This window comes from Lithobates pipiens, unplaced genomic scaffold, assembly GCF_037356315.1.
Source record: "Lithobates pipiens isolate NorthernLeopardFrog02 unplaced genomic scaffold, aLitPip1_a1.2 Scaffold_19, whole genome shotgun sequence".
Lineage (NCBI taxonomy): Eukaryota > Metazoa > Chordata > Amphibia > Anura > Ranidae > Lithobates > Lithobates pipiens.
The window spans coordinates 521,255,141-521,271,900 of NW_027507764.1; the positions used below are offsets into that span (position 1 = coordinate 521,255,141).

Consider the following 16,760-nt stretch of genomic DNA (forward strand, 5'->3'; position numbering starts at 1 on the left):
AGGGATGGTGGCCCCAGCCCCTTGCCTGCCGGATTCTCCATGCACCGACCAGGGCTGCTCCTCTTTCATCTTCATGTGGTGACCATGGAGGGGAGGAGTTGAAACTTATGGGGTCAGGGTGGTTGCTGGTGTGAGCACGCTAAAGGACTTGACCTTTCCGCATGTTTGTCCCCTCTCCTTTGCTGCCCCTCCTTCCCTCCCCCCTTCCCTCCCTTACCTCCTTCCCTTCCCTCCCCCCTTCCCTCCCCCCTTTCACTCCCCCTTTCCCCCCTTACCCCCCTCTTTTCCCCCCTTCCCTCCCCCTTTTCCCCCGGGGCGTGGATGGAGGAGAGGGGGTAAGAAGAGGACAATCTGCCAAAGAGAGAAATACATTTGTTCGGGGGCTGCATGTACTTTTGGGGTATGGGACGGGGGGTGGTGGATCCCATTCTGTGATGCCTTTTCTGTTGTGACGGGCTCCCTCGTGCATGCCTACATTTAGGGCGAGCTGAGGAGACCCCTCAGTGCTGACAGTTCTATGCTCTACCTCTGTTTTAATTATACTATTGTTTTTTGGTTCTATGATGTTACTGATTGTCTTTTATTTGCATACCGGTATCAGACGTGACATTTACCACTGCCGGGACTGGGGAGACTGGGATCCGGGGGCTCCCTCTCCGACCTGTCTACCCACCAACCCAAGTAGGACGGCGCTTTAAACCCAGTGTACATCTGGTAAACGCTATAGCATAATTGTGCTGTTTTAGTATACAATTCCTGTACTGTTGAGTGCGGACAACCCTTAATTTCCCTCTCCCCCTGGGGTTGAGGTGCCCGGCCTCTTTTTCCCCTTACCTTTCCTTCCATTTGCCCTTCCTTTTTCCCCCTTAGTTCCCTCCATCCATTACCTACCCAATACCTACCTTGGTTCAACTTTCTTTGCTTTTATTTTTTTATAAATTCTTTATTTTTTAATCTTTTCTTTCCATAGATTTCACATTACATTTCGTTTTACATCTACAACTTCTTTAACAGCTATAACAGTCTTATAATATTTCAATCCATACCTCAATTCCATGTCATCCTCCCCCCTCCCTCACCCTTCCCTCCCAGAGAAATAAATAGATAAATATACAAACAAGAAAAAAAAAAAAAAAAAAAAGTTTGAATTTTCACTATAATCCCCCCCCTCACTCCCCCCCCCCACCACCACCCGCCTGCTCTATCATATTTCGAAATGTTTCACATCATACTTTCTCTATAATTTAGATATGGAGCCCAGATCTTCTGATATTTCTCGTCTTGATCTCTCATTGTCATTGTTAAATTTTCCATTTGTTGGATTTCTGCAATTCTCTGAAACCACTGTGCTCTAGCTGGAGGGTTGCTTTTTTTCCAAAAAATGATGTTGTTGCGCCGCTCTCCAAAAAGGCATTTGGAAAAGCCCTGTCGGATCTGTTAGGGTTGAGAAAGAAGGTCATTTTCCATCAATGACGAATTTAGACGCATGGTCTAGGTTGGAATTTCTAAGTGGGTCCCCGGTTCCAAGTTCGGATGGCCACGTATAGGGAATAGGGGGGAAGTCAAAGACGTGAGTGTGTTTTGGGTAGCGATCAGGTGACTGACTTTCAATGAAGCCCCTATAGTGGGATATGACGTCAATTCTGTGGGTAAATCCTTATAGCACCACATGGTGCTTCTTAGCGGAATTTGGGAGTGAGATTGTCCTAGTAGCACCCAGAGCTTAGAAAGTTTGTTTCCATTCCAGTCCAATACACGCCCCAGATGGGAGGCCAGGTAGTAGCATCGCAAGTCAGGGAGAACCAACCCTCCCTGTTGTTTAGACAATGTCAGCTGTGACCACTTAAGTCTGGGATTTTTGTGGGCCCAGTTAAATTGAGTGAGCAGGGATTGAGCTTGCTTAAAAAACGGGACTGGAATCTGGATCGGGAGAGCTTGGAAAAGATAGGTAAATTTAGGGAGTATGTTCATTTTAATGAGATTGCATCTCCTGAACCAGGAATGGAGGCCAGAATGCCACCCGTGAAGCAAACTGCGGATCTTAGTGACAAGGGGTGGGGGGAAGTTCAACATAAATGTATGCGCGTTGTCCTGTGGAATGTAAGTACCTAAGTACTTAAGGGCTGTATGGGTCCATTTAAATCGAAAGTTGGACTACAAGTCTAGTAACGTTTGCGGGCGGACTTCGACCCCCATGGCCTCTGATTTCAAGAAGTATCCCGTATATCTGGAATTCCCGAAGGAGATTTGGCAAGGAAACTCTGGGATTCGTCAACGAGAACAGCATGTCATCTACGTAGGCAGATGTCAATAGTACCGATTTGGAGTCGCGTTATGTCTGAGTTTTGTCGAATTGTGGAGAGAAAGGGTTCCAATGACAGTGCGAATAACTGGGGCGACAGGGGGCAACCCTGTCTGGTCCCATTCCCGATGTCAAGGGGAGATGAGAGCACCCCATTCGCTTTGAGTTGAGCTGAAGGGCGTGAGTATATCTTACTTATCCATGCCAACATCCGTTCACTCAGACCTATATGGCGAAGGACCGAGAACATGAATGTCCATTTGACCCGATCAAAAGCCTTCTCGGCATCAGTACTCACGAAAAGACAAGGGGTCCCAGATGACTTTGCTTTATGGACCAGGGTAAGCACCTTAATGGTGTTGTCCCTATCTTCCCTGGTGGGAATAAAACCTAACTGGTCAATATGTATAAGGGACTGCAAGTGCTGTGCCAATCACGTGGCGAGGATTTTAGAGAATCGTTTTAGGACCGAATTTAGGAGGGAAATGGGTCTGTAGCTCCCACATAGGCCCGGGTCTTTGCCCTCCTTAGGTATCAACGAGATGTGGGCTCTAAGGGTATGCTCAGGAAAATCCCCATTCAAGCTCAGAGTATTCAATAAATTCACCAAGCGCGGGCCGAGAATAGGGAGGAAGGTCTTATAGTATTGTGCGGTATATCCGTCAGGGCCCGGAGCCTTACCCACCTTCGGAGGTCCCACGGCCATCTGGACTTCTTCCAGTGTGATCGGGTTGGTAGACCAGAACCGGTTACATATCTGTCTATATTGTCCTGTCCGGACCCTGAATCGGGCAGGTTGTAGAGATCAGAGTAGCATTTTTCAAAGACTTTGGCTATTTGGGTTGGGGTAGAGCCCCTCTGGCCATTCTCATCTATCAACTGTTGTATGTAAGAGGCAGATTTCCACTCCTTTTACTGACCTGGCAAAGATTTTTCCGCATTTGTCCCCTGATTCCTACATCAGTTTACGACAAAACTGGAGTACTGCTTTCGCTTTATAATGGAGTAGGTCAGTAATCTGGGTACGGAGTGTCCCCAATTCAATCTCTAAGGTCCGTGAGGGGGCATGTTTATGTTTCGCTTCCACAGAGGCAAGTTCACAAAACAGATTAGCAATTTGTTCCTTCCGTGTTCGTTTGATGCGTGCCCCGTGCCTGATAAGTACCCTGCGGAGTACTGACTTGTGAGCCTCCCAAATTATCCCCGGGTCGCAGTCCTGCGTTTAGTTTTCTTGGAAATAAAGGTCCAATTCCCTGGTCACATCTGCTAAAACTTCCGGTATCTGGAGGAGGCTCTCATTAAGGTGCCAGAATAGAGTCCTAGGTGAGGGGTTCCTAGAGAGGGTGTAGGTAAGGGCTACAGGAGCGTGGTCAGACCAAGTAATATGGCCGATGGAGGAAGAGCTCACCAAGTGCAGTTGGTCATGTGGAATGAAGAAGAAGTCTATCCTCAAGTATGATTTGTGAGGGGAAGAGCAAAAAGAGTAGTCCCTTTCCCCGGAGTGTTGCAGACACCAGATATCAACTAATTGGTCATTCAGTAAGCACTTAGTAATCCGCTTTCTAGAGTAAATGAGGAGCGAGGAGCAAGAGGCAGAAGTGTCAACCGATGGCGAAAGGGGACATTAAAGTCCCCACCTAATATCAACTGGCCCTCCCGAAAGTCACATCATCTGTGCAGGGTAGTTCTGAGGAATGTGTCTTGGTGATCATTGGGAGTGTACACAGTGGCAAATGTAAAAAGGAGCTCTCCAATGTGGCCCCTAAGAAAAAGATATCGGCCCCCAGGGTCCACCAGAGAATCCTGGAGAACCGAGGGGAGCCTGCTAGAGATCAGAATGGAGATTCCCTTGGTCTTAGAGGAGGGGTTAGTAGAGTGGTAGACCTTAGCGAAGGATCTTGACCGTAGAAAGGGGAGGCTAGTATTTTTAAAATGTGTTTCTTGTATAAAGGCCACATCAGTACAGGAAGTCTTCAGTTCTCACAGGAGGATCCACCGTTTTTCAGAGGAGTTCAGTCCCTTAACGTTTAGAGAGGTGACCTTGACTGAGTCTGCCATCGCTCCTCGGGGAAGGGGGACGTCCGATAAAAGCAATATTTTTTTTTTTTTTTTTTTTTTTTTTTTTTTGTAGAGTGATCTAATAGGACTTCTTACAAATGGAGAAGTGGGTATGGTAGGTTAAAGGGATTGGGAGGAGGGTGGGATGGTAAAATGGAAGTGTGAGATAATGTGTGCACTCTGATATACACGGTTTTGGATTTAAGATAGGGGATGTGGTAGGGGGAGGAGATGGGAAAGGAAATTATAAGTATCCTTATGGTTTATATATATATATGTATATATATATATATATATATATATATATATATATATTTTTTTTTTTTTTTTGATTGCATGGATATGACACAAATGACACAAAATGTGGATTGATTTAATAGGACTCCCTTAGGGGGGAGAGGTGGGGTGGGGAAGTAGAGTGAATAGAGAGGGGGGGTGAAGGTTTACTCGGTTTTGGAGGGGGAAGGGGAGGGGAGGGGGAGATTGTTTTTGTTTTTTGTTTTTTTGTGTCCCCCGCACATCTTCCCTCCTGCCCTCCCTTTCCTGTTGATAGCGGGGGGGGGGGGGGGGGGGGGTTGAGGGGAGAGTAATTTACTTAAGGAAAAGAAGAGAGGGGTAGCAGTAGAAATGATGAGGGGGAGGAGGGAGAGAAGGGAGAGAAGATGAGAAAGAGAAAGGGAAAAGAAATAAAGGGGAAGAATAGAGATAATATGTGAAAAGTAAAGGATTAAGTAAAGATAATGATAAATATGTCTATGTTAACAAGAAAAAGATGAATGTGGTAGAAAAATAATTATTGTTAGTGTGGAGAATGCCTGCTGTGGGCGCGGTTCACTTGCTCCTCTTTTGCTCACTAACACCCCCATATTAAACGCCTCTCCTCCAGGTGGAGGAAAAGTCGGAGGCGTTGGGTTTTTTTTTTTTTTTTTTTTTTTTTTATTCGTGGGGGACAGCTCCGGATATAGTATCTGTCTCTCATTTATCTGAAAGAAGGGGTTGTTTTGGGGCGTGGATTGGGTTTTATTTTTATATATTTATTTATTTTTCGTCTCCTCTCTTTTTCCCTCCCCCCCCCCCCCGAACTGACAATAAAAATGACTAAAATAAGTTTCACATCATACAATGTTAAGGGACTAAACACCCCAGAGAAACGTACACGATTAATAATGGAGTTGAAAAGATTTAAATCTCAAATAGTTTTCTTACAGGAAACTCATTTTAAAAAGGATAGGATCCCTTGGAGTAAAGATCACTATTTCCCCTGGGTATATCATAGCACCTCACAGAACTCGAAATCTTGTGGGGTATCTATTTTAATAGCAAGACAGACACCATGGAAGGAACAAGGGGTATATATGGATGAAGAAGGTCGCCTCCTGATAGTAAAAGGTACATTGGGCTGCCAAAAAGTGACATTGGTAAATATATATCTGCCAAATGAAAACCAAGTAACCTCTCTAGAAATCTATTTACAGATTATTCAACAACATAAAGAGGGAATACTAGTGTTAGGAGGCGACCTAAATATGGCTTTGGATCCAATAATAGACACATCAAAAGGCCCGTCTCATCTATCTTATGTCAAATTAAGGAAAGTAAAGAGAATGATGCAAGAACTGCAGCTGATCGATAGCTGGAGGGCTGTTCACACACAGAGCAGAGATTATACTTTTTTCTCGGCAAAATATAAATCTTACTCTAGAATTGACTATATTTTAATCTCCCAGAATGTGATTACATCCCTAGTGGAAGCCTCAATTGGCCTATTTACACTATCAGACCACGCCCCGACGAGTTGTGTGATTGAATTAGGGGAAGCTGAACCAAGGGAATGGCAATGGAAGTTAAATGAAACATTACTAAAGGATAGTGAATATAAGGTAAAATTAGAACAAGAACTGGATGTTTTTTTTGCAACAAATAAAGTAGGAGAAACAACACCTTTTTGTATATGGGAAGCACATAAATGTGTCATGAGAGGAATATTTATATCCATGGGAGCACATAGAAAACGCAGAATGAATGAAACGATTGATAACTTGCTTAAAGAGATTAGGGAACTAGAAACAGTACATAAAAAATCACAAGCACAATTAGTAGAACAGAAATTAGAGGGTCTGCGTGAAAAATTAAATCTCCAATTAATAGATAAAGCGAAAGCAAAGCTAACTCGAGGGAAACGGAGATTCTATGAATTTGGGAATAAACCAGGGAGACTGTTGGCAAACGCCCTCAGAGAAAGCACAACTAGGAATTCAATTACACAAATTAAGACACAGAGAGATGAAATGGTTAATACATCGGAGAAAATTGCTCAGGTATTCAAAGAATACTATGAGAAGCTATATCAGTTGGAAAAGAAGTCTACGTTGGCAGAGGAGGTAAAAAAAGGAGCGATCGCTAGAGAATATATTGAAAGGACAGAAATGCCAAAAATAACAGAGGAAATGGCCAGAGAAATAGATGTACCAATCACTCTAGAGGAAGTTGTAAAAGCATTAAAAATATTGAAATTAGGTAAATCACCAGGTCCAGATGGATTTACTTTGTCATATTATAGAATGTTCGCGGAGAAATTGGCTCCGAGATTTGTGGAAGCTTATAATTCAATACGGGAAGGGAAGCAAATTCCAACAGAAACGTTACTGGCGCATATAACAGTAATACCGAAAGAAGGAAAGGATCCCTCTCAGTGTCCCAGCTACCGACCTATTTCGTTGTTGAATGTGGACCTTAAATTGTTCACAAAAATATTAGCCATGAGATTGATAAATTTGATACCGGAACTAATACACCCAGATCAAGTGGGATTCGTCCCAGGGAGAGAAGGAAGAGAAAATACGCAACGAGTGGTGAACACAATTTACCTGGTACAAAAATTGCATAAGTCAATGGTGATAGTATCTGCGGATGCAGAAAAAGCGTTTGATCGGGTGGATTGGATATTCTTAAAAGCAGTACTACAACATATAGGCCTGGGGGAGGGGATGCTGAGATGGATCCTAAACTTATATTCAAAACCAAGTGCTAGGGTGAAAGTGAATGACAGATTATCAGAGCCATTCTCCATTTTAAATGGAACACGCCAGGGATGTCCCCTCTCACCCCTGATATTCATTTTGACAATAGAACCTTTTTTAAGGAAAATACGTGCCAATGTGGATATCAGGGGGGTAAAAATAAAAAATGAGGATCAGAAGTTGGCAGCTTATGCAGATGATTTGATTTTTTTTGTAACGTCCCCAATTACATCTCTCCCATCTTTACTATTGGAGCTACGAGAATATGGGAAAATATCCAACTTTAGAATAAACTATGGAAAATCGGAGGCAATGGGAGTAGAGATGGATTCGCCTCAGTTGCAAGCAGTGTCCACGCAATTTGATTTTAGATGGACGAATTCATATATAAGTTACTTAGGAACAAAAATGTCAAAAAATCTAAATGAACTGTTTGAACTTAATTATATCCCACTGGTAAGACAGATCAAAAGTGATCTTCAAAAATGGGACAAAGAGATTTTTACATGGTTCGGGAGAACCAATATTATTAAGATGAATGTGATGCCCAGACTGTTATACATAATTCAAACTATACCAATTAAGATCCCTACAAGTTTGTTTAAGGATCTTAGATCAAGATTTATGAAGTTCATCTGGGCTGGGAAACCAGCAAGAGTACGCCGAGATATTTTAGTACTCCCCAAAGGAAAAGGAGGGATAGGACTTCCAGATCCAATAAAATACCAGGAGGCCTCACACTTAACTAGAGTAGTGGAATGGTGTAGGCTTAAAAACGAAAAACCGTGGATACAGACAGAACAAGCAGCGACAGATATCCCATTGGAAGGATTAGTGTGGATTCCAGATACAGAAATACCAATGGGATTGAGAAAACATCCAATACTAGGGGAGACATTACGAATAACTAAAAGAGTATTCAGGAAAACATCTATTTCAAGAACTCCCAGTCCGCTCCTTCCTATCCTTGGTACCCCAGCATTTCTACCGGGAATGACAGATCCAAAGTTCAAAACAATACAAGATAGAGGTATGAGTAGAATTTGTCATTTCTCGGTAGGCAACCGGTTAATGACTAAAAAAGATATTGAAAAAGGAATGACATTAGGATTAGACCCTTTCAGAATGAGGCAATTAGAAGCCTTTATTAGATCTAAATCAAAGGTATACGTAAACTTTCGCACTCCCTCAGACGGAGTTTGAGGCTCTATGCAGGAGCGAAGGCCCTTTGGTCCACATTCTCTCTCAAACAGATCACCCACACTTAACCTGCCTGTCCAACTGGGAAAAGGACCTTAATTGCTCGTTTTCCCCAGCACAGAGACAACGCATTATCACTTTGGCTCTCAAAACCTCGCTGTGCACGAAGATACAGGAGACAAATTTTAAACTTCTCACCAGGTGGTATTTGACACCATCAAAGCTGCATAAATAATTCCCCTCTTCCTCGAACATATGCTGGAGGTGTGGAGAAGAAGAGGGCACGTTGATCCACATTTTTTGGTCCTGCCCCAGCTTGGTGGACTTCTGGACAGAGATCCGATGCATAACACAAAAATTCACAGACTTCTCCATCCCGGAAGAGGCTGCATTCTTTCTCTTGCACCATTGACAGATTCCCATTAAGAAGTACAAAAAAATAAATTTTACGGCATGTGATAAATGTGGCGAAATCCTGCATCCCTCTCTATTGGAAAAAATGTTCCCCCCCTTTCATTACTCACTGGCTTAGGAAAATAGAGGACATTAAAAAAAATGGAGGACTTGATCCTCACATCACAAGGTAAACAAGAATTTTTTAAACAAACCTGGGACATCTGGAATACCTTTATATTCTCGCTGGAAGGATGTCGCCTGCTATCACCTTAATGCTCTGAGCTTTCCTTGACTGGCCCCTTGGACAGTGGCTGCCATTGTGTCTCGTCCCCTCTTCTCCTTTCCTGATCTTTCACCCCTTCTCTTTTCTGCCTTCCTCCCCTATCTCTCACCCCCTCCACCCACTCTCTCTTTTGGAAAAAGTGGAAAATTGGGAATGACGGCCCCACCCCCCCCCTCTGGATGGATTATGCCGGAGGGACCTGGGGTTTGTGTGACCCTGGATCTTGGTACAGTACTTTATCCGTGCCTTGAATCATTATGATTGATGGAAGGCAGACTCACAGTTGCGAATATACCTGTATCAAGTATTGTTCAGCTGCTTTTTGCTCTGTATTTCTCTGTTGCATTATGTACTCGGGGGACCGTCTTCCCCTGTTTGGAGAAAAAATTATATTTGAAAAAAAAAAGAAGCCTACGACACCTGGTATTCCCAGGCGGTCTGCCATCCAGGCATTAACCAGGCCCGACCCTGCTTAGCCTCCAAGATCAGACGAGATGGAACACATTCAGGGGGATGTGGCCGTAGCCAATAACTTCAGGCACTCTCAACTCTCTTGACAAACGCCAAGATGGTCACCTTGGGAAAGAAACAAAAAAAAAACAAGTCAACACCAACAACATAAAAAGAAGTCTACAGCACCTAGTATTCCCAGGTGGTCTCTCATCCAGGTATTAACAAGGCCCGACCCTGTTTAGTCTCTGAGATCAGACGAGATCTGGTGCTTTCAGGGTTATGTGGCCATAGGCAAGCTCTTCAGGCACTCTCAACCCTCTTGACAAACACCAAGATGGTCACCTTGGTAAACAAACAAAACAAAAACAAGTCAACGCCAACAACATAAAAAGAAGCCTACAGCACCTAGTATTCCCAGGTTGTCTCCAATCCAGGTACTAGCAAGGCCCAACCCTGTTTAGCCTCTGAGATCAGAGGAGATCGGGCGCTTTCAGGGTTATGTGCCCATATGCAATCTCTTTGGGCACTCTCAACCCTCTTGACAAATGCCAAGATAGTCACCTTGAGATACAAGCGAAAAAAGACAGGTCAATGTCAACAACATAAAAAGAAGAATACGGCACCTGGTATTCCAACGCCATCTCCCATCCAGGTACTAACTAGGCCCAACCCTTCTTAGCCTCAGAGATAAGAAGAGCTAGGGCTTTTTCAGGGTGATGCTGCTGTAAGCGATCTCTTTGGGCACTCTCTACCCTCTTGACAAATGCCAAGATGGTCACCTTGGGAAACAAGCGGAAAAAAACAAACGAATCAACGCCAACAACATAAAAAGAAGCCTACAATAACTGGTATTCCCAGGTGGTCTCCCATCCAGGTACTAACCAGGCCTGACTATTCTTAGCCTCCAAGATCAGACAAGATTGGGTGCTTTCAGAGTGATGTGGCCATAGGCAATCTCTTCAGGCACTCTCAACCCTCTTGACAAACACCAAGATGGTGACCTTGGGAAACAAGCTAAAAAAAACAGGTCAACGCCAACAACATAAAAAGAAGCCTACGACACCTGGTATTCCCAGGCGGTCTCCCATCCGCGTACTAACAAGGCCTGACTCTTCTTAGCCTCCAACATCAAATGAGATCGGGTGCTTTCAGGGTTATGTGCCCGTAGGCAATCCCTTCAGGCACTTTCAACCCTCTTGACAAACGCCAAGATGGTCACCTTGGGAATCAAGCAACAACTTAAAAAAAAAGCCTATGGCATTGAGAAATCCCAGGCGGTCTCCCATCCAGGTACTAACCAGGTCCCAACCCTGCTTAGCCTCTGAGATCAAATGAGATTGGGCTCCTTCAGGGTGATGCAGCCATAGTAGATTTTTTTCAGGCACACTCAACCCTCTTGACAAACGCCAAGATGGTCACCTTGGGAAGCAAACAAAAAATCAAGTCAACGCCAACAACATAAAAAGAAGCCTACAGCACCTAGTATTCCCAGGCGGTCTCCCATCCAGGTATTAACAAGGCACGACCCTTTCTAGCCTCTGAGATCAGAGGAGATTGGGTGCTTTCAGGGTGATGTGCCCATAGGCAATCTCTTTGGGCACTCTCATCCCTCATGAAAAATGCCAAGATAGTCACCCTGGGAAACAAGCGAAAAAAAACAGGTCAACGCCAACAACATGAAAAGAAGAATACGGCACCTGGTATTCCAAGGCCATCTCCCATTCAAGTACTAACTAGGCCCAACCCTTCTTAGCCTCCGAGATCAGAAGAGATAGGGTGCTTTCAGGGTGATGCTGCTGTAAGCGATCTCTTTAAGCACTCTCTACCCTCTTGACAAATGCCAAGATGATCACTTTGGGAAACAAGCGAAAAAAAACAGGTCAACACCAACAACATAAAAAGAAGCCTGCGGCATCTGGAAAACCCAGGCGGTCTCCCATCCAGGTACAAACCAGGCCCAACCCTGCTTAGCCTCTGAGACCAGACGAGATTGGGTGCTTTAAGGGTGTTGTGGCCGTAGGCAATTTCTTTGTGCACTCTCAACCCTCTTGACAAATGGCAAGATGGTCACCTTGGGAAAAAAGGGAAAAAACACAGGTCAACGCCGACAACATAATGAGAAGCCTACGGCACCTGGTATTCCCAGGCTGTCTCCCGTCCAGGTACTAACCAGGCCCATCGCTGCTTAGCCTCCAAGATCAGATGAGATTGGGCTCTCTCAGGGTGATTTGGCCGTAGGCACTCTCTTTGGGCACTCTGAAGCCTCTTGACAAAGGCCAAGATGCTCACCTTGGGAAAAAAGCTAAAAAAAACAGGTCAAAGCCAACAACATAAAAAGAAGTCTATGGCATCCGGTATTCCCAGGCGATCTCCCAATCAAGACACTAACCAGGCCAGATCCTTCTATGGCACCTGGTCTTCCCAGGCAGTCTCCCATCCAGGTACTAACCAGGCCTGACACTGCTTAGCCTCTGAAATCAGACGAGATCGGGTGCTTTCAGGGTGATGTGGCTGTAAGCATTCTCTTCAAGACACGCCCAACCCTCTTGACAAACGCCAAGATGGTCGCCTTCAGAAACAAGCGAAAAAAACAGGTCAAAGCCAACAACATAAAAAGAAGCCTATGGCACCTGGTATTCCCAGGCGGTCTCCCATCCAGGTACTAACCAGGCCTGACACTGTTTAGCCTCCGAGATCAGACGAGATTGGACGCTTTCAGGGTGATGGGGCCGTAGGAGATCTCTTTGGGCACTCTCAACCCTCTTGACAAATGCCAAGATGGTCACCTTGGGAAACAAGTGAAAAAAAAAAAACAGGTCAAGGTCAATAACATAAAAAGAAGCATACGGCACCTGTTATTCCCAGACGTTCTCCTATCCTGGTATTAACCAGGCCCAACACGGCTTAGCCTCCGAGATCAGACAAGATCGGGTGTTTTCAGGGTGATGGGGCCGTAGGTGATCTCTTTAGGCACTCTCGACCCTCTTTTTAAAAGCCAAGATGGTCACCTTGGGAAACAAGCGAAAATAAACAGGTCAACACCAACAACATAAAAAGAAGCCTACGGCACCTGGTATTCACAGATGGTCTCCCATACAGGTATTAACCAGGCCGTACACTGCTAGGCCTCTGAGATCAGATGAGATTGTGCGCTTTCAGGGTGATGTGGCCATAGGTGTTCTATTCAGACACTCTCAACCCTCTTGACAAATGCCAAGATGGTCATCTTGGGAAAAAAGTGAAAAAAAAACAGGTCAACGCCAACAACATAGACCCTGGCGGTCTCCCATCTGACCCTGACCCTGACCCTGCTTAGCCTCTGAGATCGGGCGCTTTCAGGGTGATGTGGCCTTAGGCGAATGCTTCGGGACATACTCAAAACTCTTGACAGATGCTAAAATGGTCACCTTGGGAAACAAGCGAAAAAAAAACAGGTCAAAGCCAACAATATAAAAAGATTCCTACGGCACCTGTAATTAGGTACTATCCAGACCGGACCCTGCTTAGCCTCCGAGATCAGATGAGATCGGGCGCTTTCAGGGTGATGTGGCCGTAGGAGATTTCTTCGGGCTCTCTCAGCCCTCTTGACAAATGCCAAGATGGTCACCTTGGGAAACAAGCGGAAAAAAAAAATGTCAACGCCAACAGCATAAAAAGAAGCCTACGGCACCTGGTATTCCCAGTCGGTCTCCCATCCAGTTACTAATCAGGCCCGACAATGCTTAACCTCTGAGATCAGACAAGATCGGGCACTTTCAGGGTGATTTGGCCGTAGGCACTTTCTTTGGGCACTCTCACCCTCTTGACAAACGCCAAGATGGTCATCTTGGGAAACAAGTGAAAAAAAACAGGTCAACGCCAACAACATAAAAAATAGAATTTTTATATACAGCTTACCTGTAAAATCTTTTTCTTGAGAGTACATCACGGGACACAGGAGCTTCATTACATAGTGGGTTATATAGGCACCTCTGGTGATTGGACACTGGTTAACCCCCAATTAAGGAGAATTCCTCCCCTATATTACCCCTCCCATATGGGAGGCACCTCAGTTTTGTAGCAAAGCAATAGGAAACCACGTAAAACCCAAGAGGGGTGGGAGCCCTGTGTCCCGTGATGTACTCTCAAGAAAAGGATTTTACAGGTAAGCTGTGTATAAAAATCCTATTTTCTTGATCATACATCAGGGGACACAGGAGCTTCATTACATAGTGGGATGTCCCAAAGCAATGCTCAGATTGAGGGGAGGGAGACACAGATCATAATATATAGACCGCCAAGGACCGGAGGACCTAAACTGCAGCCTGCAGTACACTGCGCCCAAAGGCGATATCCTCTTGCCCTCTGACATCCACCTGATAGAATCTGGTGAATATGTGGACTGATGACCAAGTTGCAGCCTTACAGATCTGAGCCAGGGAGGCCTGGTGATGCACTGCCCAAGAAGCACTTACAGCCCTAGTTGAGTGCGCTTTTACTTGAAAAGGAGGGATCTTCCCTTTAACACTATAGGCCTGAGAAATAATCTGTCTAATCCACCATGAGAGAGTGGATTTTGATGCCACCTGACCCTTCCTAGGGCCTTCCGGCAAAATAAATAAGCAATCAGTTTTCCTTATCTGTGCAGTTGCCTGAAGATAAATACTGATTGCCCTTACCACATCCAAAGTGTGCAAAGATTCTTCTTCTGCAGACTGTGGGTCCAGAAAAAAGGATGGTAGGCTTACATCTTGATTCAAATGGAATCCTGAAACCACCTTAGGCAGAAAGGACCTGTTGGGACGCATTACCACCAGGTCCTTATGAATAATTAGATACGGTTCTTTACTGGAGAGAGCTGCTAGTTCTGACACTCTTCTAGCCGTGGATATGGCTACCAAGAAAACCAATTTTTTAGTCAAAAGAACTAACGAAGCCTGATGCAAAGGTTCAAAAGGTTGCCCCTGCAAAGCTGAGAGAACCAAATTCAGATCCCATGGGCATACCGGAGGTTTGACTGGCGGCCTTATCCGCATAGCCCCCTGGATGAAAGCCCGCACCAGGGAATGTGATGCAAGTGGTTTCTGAAAAAACACTGACAAGGCCGAAATATGCACCTTGATAGTGCTTATGGCCAAATTCATTTCTAGGCCTGACTGGAGGAAGGCCAAGATCCTGCTAATGACATACTTTCTAGGATGACATTCCCTAAGTTCACAACAGGAAACATATGCCCTCCAGATTTTGTAGTAAATAAGCCTGGAGGCCGGCTTTCTGGCATTGACCAGAGTAGAAAGGACTGGCCCCGAAAGCCCACGGTCTCTCAGAATGTGGGTCTCAGCAGCCAAACCGTCAAATTCAGACTGTGTAAAAGCAGCATGGTAAATTGGACCCTGTGAGAGCAGATCTGGCCGGAGAGGGAGGATCCATGGCCTGCCTACTGCCAACTTCTAAGATTGCCCGTAGGCAATCCCTTCAGGCACTTTCAACCCTCTTGACAAACGCCAAGATGGTCACCTTGGGAATCAAGCAACAACTTAAAAAAAAAGCCTATGGCATTGAGAAATCCCAGGCGGTCTCCCATCCAGGTACTAACCAGGTCCCAACCCTGCTTAGCCTCTGAGATCAAATGAGATTGGGCTCCTTCAGGGTGATGCAGCCATAGTAGATTTTTTTCAGGCACGCTCAACCCTCTTGACAAACGCCAAGATGGTCACCTTGGGAAGCAAACAAAAAATCAAGTCAACGCCAACAACATAAAAAGAAGCCTACAGCACCTAGTATTCCCAGGCGGTCTCCCATCCAGGTATTAACAAGGCACGACCCTTTCTAGCCTCTGAGATCAGAGGAGATTGGGTGCTTTCAGGGTGATGTGCCCATAGGCAATCTCTTTGGGCACTCTCATCCCTCTTGAAAAATGCCAAGATAGTCACCCTGGGAAACAAGCGAAAAAAAACAGGTCAACGCCAACAACATGAAAAGAAGAATACGGCACCTGGTATTCCAAGGCCGTCTCCCATTCAAGTACTAACTAGGCCCAACCCTTCTTAGCCTCCGAGATCAGAAGAGATAGGGTGCTTTCAGGGTGATGCTGCTGTAAGCGATCTCTTTAAGCACTCTCTACCCTCTTGACAAATGCCAAGATGATCACTTTGGGAAACAAGCGAAAAAAAACAGGTCAACACCAACAACATAAAAAGAAGCCTGCGGCATCTGGAAAACCCAGGCGGTCTCCCATCCAGGTACAAACCAGGCCCAACCCTGCTTAGCCTCTGAGACCAGACGAGATTGGGTGCTTTAAGGGTGTTGTGGCCGTAGGCAATTTCTTTGTGCACTCTCAACCCTCTTGACAAATGGCAAGATGGTCACCTTGGGAAAAAAGGGAAAAAACACAGGTCAACGCCGACAACATAATGAGAAGCCTACGGCACCTGGTATTCCCAGGCTGTCTCCCGTCCAGGTACTAACCAGGCCCATCGCTGCTTAGCCTCCGAGATCAGATGAGATTGGGCTCTCTCAGGGTGATTTGGCTGTAGGCACTCTCTTTGGGCACTCTGAAGCCTCTTGACAAAGGCCAAGATGCTCACCTTGGGAAAAAAGCTAAAAAAAACAGGTCAAAGCCAACAACATAAAAAGAAGTCTACGGCATCCGGTATTCCCAGGCGATCTCCCAATCAAGACACTAACCAGGCCAGATCCTTCTATGGCACCTGGTCTTCCCAGGCAGTCTCCCATCCAGGTACTAACCAGGCCTGACACTGCTTAGCCTCTGAAATCAGACGAGATCGGGTGCTTTCAGGGTGATGTGGCCGTAAGCATTCTCTTCAAGACACGCCCAACCCTCTTGACAAACGCCAAGATGGTCGCCTTCAGAAACAAGCGAAAAAAACAGGTCAAAGCCAACAACATAAAAAGAAGCCTATGGCACCTGGTATTCCCAGGCGGTCTCCCATCCAGGTACTAACCAGGCCTGACACTGTTTAGCCTCCGAGATCAGACGAGATTGGACGCTTTCAGGGTGATGGGGCCGTAGGTGATCTCTTCGGGCACTCTCAACCCTCTTGACAAA

At 45.4% G+C, this 16,760-nt stretch overlaps 10 pseudogenes; all 10 read right to left on the reverse strand.

Moving 5' to 3' along the window:
* Positions 1-9,667: 9,667 nt before the first annotated feature.
* Positions 9,668-9,786, reverse strand: LOC143999551 (5S ribosomal RNA; annotated as a pseudogene).
* Positions 9,787-9,886: 100 nt separating this feature from the next.
* Positions 9,887-10,005, reverse strand: LOC143999353 (5S ribosomal RNA; annotated as a pseudogene).
* Positions 10,006-10,105: 100 nt separating this feature from the next.
* On the reverse strand, positions 10,106-10,224 carry LOC143999006 (5S ribosomal RNA; annotated as a pseudogene).
* A 321-nt stretch (positions 10,225-10,545) lies between these two features.
* Positions 10,546-10,664, reverse strand: LOC143998874 (5S ribosomal RNA; annotated as a pseudogene).
* A 1,169-nt stretch (positions 10,665-11,833) lies between these two features.
* LOC144000033 (5S ribosomal RNA) lies at positions 11,834-11,952 on the reverse strand (annotated as a pseudogene).
* Positions 11,953-12,330: 378 nt separating this feature from the next.
* On the reverse strand, positions 12,331-12,449 carry LOC143998634 (5S ribosomal RNA; annotated as a pseudogene).
* Positions 12,450-13,370: 921 nt separating this feature from the next.
* LOC143998447 (5S ribosomal RNA) lies at positions 13,371-13,489 on the reverse strand (annotated as a pseudogene).
* Positions 13,490-16,110: 2,621 nt separating this feature from the next.
* On the reverse strand, positions 16,111-16,229 carry LOC143998794 (5S ribosomal RNA; annotated as a pseudogene).
* A 160-nt stretch (positions 16,230-16,389) lies between these two features.
* Positions 16,390-16,508, reverse strand: LOC143999057 (5S ribosomal RNA; annotated as a pseudogene).
* A 99-nt stretch (positions 16,509-16,607) lies between these two features.
* LOC143998656 (5S ribosomal RNA) lies at positions 16,608-16,726 on the reverse strand (annotated as a pseudogene).
* Between the last annotated feature and the right edge of the window lie 34 nt (positions 16,727-16,760).